Here is a 5,000-nt window from a genome sequence, read left to right as displayed (position 1 = left end):
GAATAATAGCAGAATATAAGATATCCATCTTCTTAAGCAAGAAATATTTGACCAGAGAACGAGCATAAATATCTCCGCACTGGAATTGAAACCAATTTGAAATGCTCTCTTCTATAACGATAAAACTACAATTCTTGAGCTTTTCTTTTCTCAAAATTCAAGCCATCTCTCCAAGCACTGCGGTTGAAACTTCCATTGCCATTACATGGAAATGCAGATGTGGTAGCCAATTAATTGAAAAAAGTCCTATAAACAGCTCTGGATTTTAAAAATTCTGAAAGAACTGAAGATCTTTATACCACTCATTTTCGAAACTTTCCGGGACAGTTTTCTTTGCTATTATGTATAACACACGCCACTCCAAGACTCCATGAATATTTGTATGTAAAATATTGGACAGCATGGCTGTAAGGATAAAAAAAGACTTGAAAGTTATTGGGAGGCGGGAGGGGGGGGGTTACATTTTCTTAAAATCAGAGTCACAATTGATACCGCCCAGTCCCATATTATTGACATTGAACCGGCAGGATGCTTAGGCAAGTCAATAGGATCATACAGGGACCTAAAGGAGTGGACCAGATGTTTTAAGATGGCCCCTGCAGTGATATCAGGATTCCCAGTAACCGCCATAAACGACCAATACAGCTTTGGAGTAATGGCTAACGAATTCTTTCAAGAAAAGACAAAAAAGGAAACTCATTGCAATCTGGAAACGAGCGAAAAAAGTAAATACAGATGGTTGACCCAAATTAGTTCATTGTGAATAGATGATTTCTTTCGATCAAATTAAGTGAAGAATAAACATATAATAAAGTCCTATGAATAATGAAACTAAGATCAAGTTTCCAGGGCAATGTCCTTCTTGCTAGTGCAATGTCACTGTCACTTGCCTCTGCCATTCACGAACGACCTTTAAACAGGACTTTCTTCCATTATGTTTGGCATTCGTTCTTTCAATACAGAAATATATGACTGAACAATTTCTCCTCAAGCTACATCACTCTAAAAGTACTGATTCCAGGTTTGCAGTACAAAATGTATCAAAAGATATCAGGCAACCTATTGATAAATAGATAATTCGTGGATATTTACATAGTGCAAAACTCATTGCCAATACATCACTTGAAAACGTACAACCAAAATCCGCTGAAAAATATGGTAAAATGCGTCATCTGAATACTGTATTTATGAAGTTGAATTTATTCTTTTTAAAATTGCTACGGTTATACTCAACAACAATAAGTGAAAAAAACAACAGCAATCCAACCAATAATGACCGCAAAAATTGGTAAATTATTTCATCTGTATAATGTATGCATCAAGTTAAATTAATTCTTCAGATAAAAAAACCCCTAATTTCAATCGGAAATTCTCCGTAAAATTATACTCTTCTGAGTCGTATTTCAGTAGAATACAGACCACCGTAATTTTGGCATACTTTGTTATCATCTTTTTACGGGTTTACGACCGTAATAGCACTCCTTTACGTCAATATATCCGTTTTTAAAACGGTAAAAATCCTGGAATAAATGTTGCCAGGTATTTACCGTTTTTTTTATGGAAATTTTTAAGTGGAAAAAAAAAAAAAAAAAAAAAAAAAAAAAAAACAGCAGCAATCCAACCAAAAATGAAGAAAAAAAATTGGCAACCTACTTCATTAACATACATTATATTTTAAGTTAAATTAATTCTTATTAAAACTTGCTAAGGATATACTCAACGGCAATAAGTGAAAAAAAAAAATAAACTTCCATCCCTCGAGTTAATCGCAACAAATGAAATAAATCGTTCATCCCTTCTTATCTCATACGGCAGAAAGGACAGCGGAATATCGGGAGACTTGAAAAATCATTTTTGGAACTTTTACCATATATTCTTACGCTCAGTAAATTTCATCGATGGCCGCTTCTTAGATTTTGGGAAAGCCAAACTTTGGCCATAAAAAAGAATCTGCAGTTTAAAGGGGCTTGCTTCTCCCCTCTTCACTTTGTGACACAGTCTAAGAATTCGCAGATATTTCCCATCCGGTGGAAGTTATCAAATCTGGAATGATAGCCAAGGGAAACAAAGTTTGGCTTGTCTTCAAATTTTTCTTTTCTATCAATCTATCTTTTATGTCGTGTGTGTTATTACCTCCGCCAACAAAGTTAGAAGGAGGTTATGTTTTACTACATGCTTGTGTGCGCGTTTGTCTGTGAACGGCTTCTTGGCCACAATTTTAATCGTTGAGTAATGAAACTTGCAGAGATTAACTGTTTTGTAAGAAACTAGATATTATTAAATTTAGGAAGGTCAAAGTCAAAGGTCCAGGTCACGGTCAAGCAGAATGTCCAATTCAGGTATTCAGCCATAAGTTTGGGCATCGTTGTCACAGAGACTTCAAACTAGGTTCATATTTGAGTGTACTATAATCCACATCAATAAATACATGTTAAGGTCGAAGGCCAAGGTAGAGTCCAAGGTCAAGGTCAAGAAAAAGGAAAAATTAAGGTCATCAACCATACGGCCACAATTTTAATCGTAAATAATGAAACTTGCAGTTGTTTTAAACTGCTATGCAGAGATGGAAATGATTAATTGATTCTTGGAAAGACACGCTGGTTTCGATCAATACGCTGCTGTGGCAGAGGTCTGCACTCTCAGAGTACTTTTCTAGTTTGGCTTGAATCCAAATTTTTCCTTTCTATCAGTCTGTCTTTCATTTCGTGTGTGTTATTAATAGCTAAAGTGACATCATCTACTCTATTCCCTTGCTATTTCTTATGAAGATTAGATTTTTACTACTAACCCTTACCATCTATGGCCATTGCTGTTACGATGCCAGATAATATCTAATAATCAATCAATCATACTAATTCTTACCAATGTTAGGAATAAACCAAATCGTTTTCACCTTCCATTGAATTATTCTACTAGAAGCACACTAAGTTGAAATTAGGAATTTAAAACCAACTTGAGCTATGTTGAAATACATAGTTTTTATTTTCATTTAGTAATTGCAGAAATCAACGAATTGCGATATTTTACTGGAGATAAAATATATCATCTCGGCAACCATCATATTCTGTTTAAGTGGGTGTTTTAGGCTGAGAATTATATATATATATATATATATATGCCATTAAGGTATACGTGTTGTCCTGATACAGTTTATAGAACCGGATTTAATTACCTTTGATTTATTATTCAGAGTTCAAAGAAGATTCCTGTCTGTTGGACATTGAATGTGACGGATTATTCACAATACAATACCGGTATTGTACCAAAGGGCATAGATAGGTATCGATCCTATGAAAATTACTTATCGTCCTGAAGCTCGACTTAATACAATTTCATTCTGTCTACTTCTATAAAGGGCTATTGGTAACAGAGGCTGAGAGCCAGTTATATGATGACAAGTTCAATGACTAGATTTTATATTTCCACATATAACAACTTCAGTAATATCATTGAATACAAAAGTAACTTGCATCATCCGATGACGAAAATCATTAAATGTACCATAATGAGGGGTAGATGGAGATGGTTTGGGCATGCTCTTCGCAACCCTCCCCCCAGAGATTAGTTCTCCAAACGTTTAGCTGGGCTCCTCAAGGCACTAGAAGAGTTAAAACACCCAGGCCTACATGGCTGAGGACTATGAACCGTGAAGTAGGAGATAATAAATGAAGTATTGAATTAAAAGCTCAAGATAGAGACGGCTGGCGAAATCTAAACGAGGCCCTTTGCGTCAATAGGTGTAGGAGGAGATGATGATGATGGTACCATACGGATGAAAAGTTCAAAGGCTTGATATTCAAACCGTTCCTCACACACGTACAAAAGGTCTCTAAGTAAGAAAGTAAAAAACACAATCCACTGGAATGTCAATTTATCTGTATATTTTAGAGGGAAAAGAACATCCTCCCGAAGAGGAATTCCATTAATTCCCTTAAAAGGAATTCCAAAATGTTTCCAGGTTTCATTTCTATAAAGAAACAAATTTAAAATACAAAAGTATTCACCTCTGAAATTTCGAACCTTTTGTGAGGGGGTAAAAGTCAAAAGACTTCCGTAGAGAGAAAAGTCCAGGACATTATGTTTTAGTTCTAAAACGTCCCATACCTATAGTTAAAACATCCATTAGAGGAAAATCAAAACCAGATAATGAAGAGTAAATCATTCCTCGAGTATCCCAAAACTTACATAAAGTAAAATATTTTACTTCCCATCCCGCCCAAAGAAGTTAGAAACATTCGTACATACGTGAACGAACGAGCATAGATTTGACTTCTTGAACGTTTTATACCACATAAAGCAAAACCCTATAGTCAGAAAAACTAAAATATTGGCATCTATAACTGGAAATTATTCCGCAGTAAGAAATCAAAGATGATCGTAAAATTCAGCTAAAGGTCTAGAACACATTTGTTTAGGTGTTGTTGCTGTTCTTAAAACATTTTTATTTTTCTTTGTTTCCTTTCCTCACTGGGCTATTTTCCCTATTGGGGTCACTGAGCTTATAGCATACTGCTTTTCTTACTAGGGTTGTAGCTTAGCAAGTAATAATAATAATAATAATAATAATAATAATAATAATAATAATAATAATAATAATAATAATAATAATAATAGCATCCTATTCAGCAAATACCAAAATCGTTCGCAAAAGTCTAGCCCAAACCATAGCTAAAGAGTCACTTCTACCTTAGTAGTATTAATTCAATACGAATTTACGATGACCTTGCTCTATCAATAAGAGACTTCCATTTTATCAAACACCAATCAGGTTCATATCTTCAAAATACAAAAATTAATAAAATCGCAATGTGCCTGAGCGGATGCAAATCGGATGACAGCCATTGTTAATTTCAGCAGCCAGCGTTACGGGAACTTTAACTGACCGAATAACTGTGAAGTCCGTTTTATTATACAAAGCCAGACAAATAGATTGCATCCAGGGATGGCAAAGCGAATGGAGGACTACAGAGGAGGAACTATGGATGGAAGGCCCCAAAGGA

This window comes from Palaemon carinicauda, chromosome 42 (assembly GCF_036898095.1).
Source record: "Palaemon carinicauda isolate YSFRI2023 chromosome 42, ASM3689809v2, whole genome shotgun sequence".
Lineage (NCBI taxonomy): Eukaryota > Metazoa > Arthropoda > Malacostraca > Decapoda > Palaemonidae > Palaemon > Palaemon carinicauda.
Note: the sequence above shows the minus strand (reverse complement) of the source record.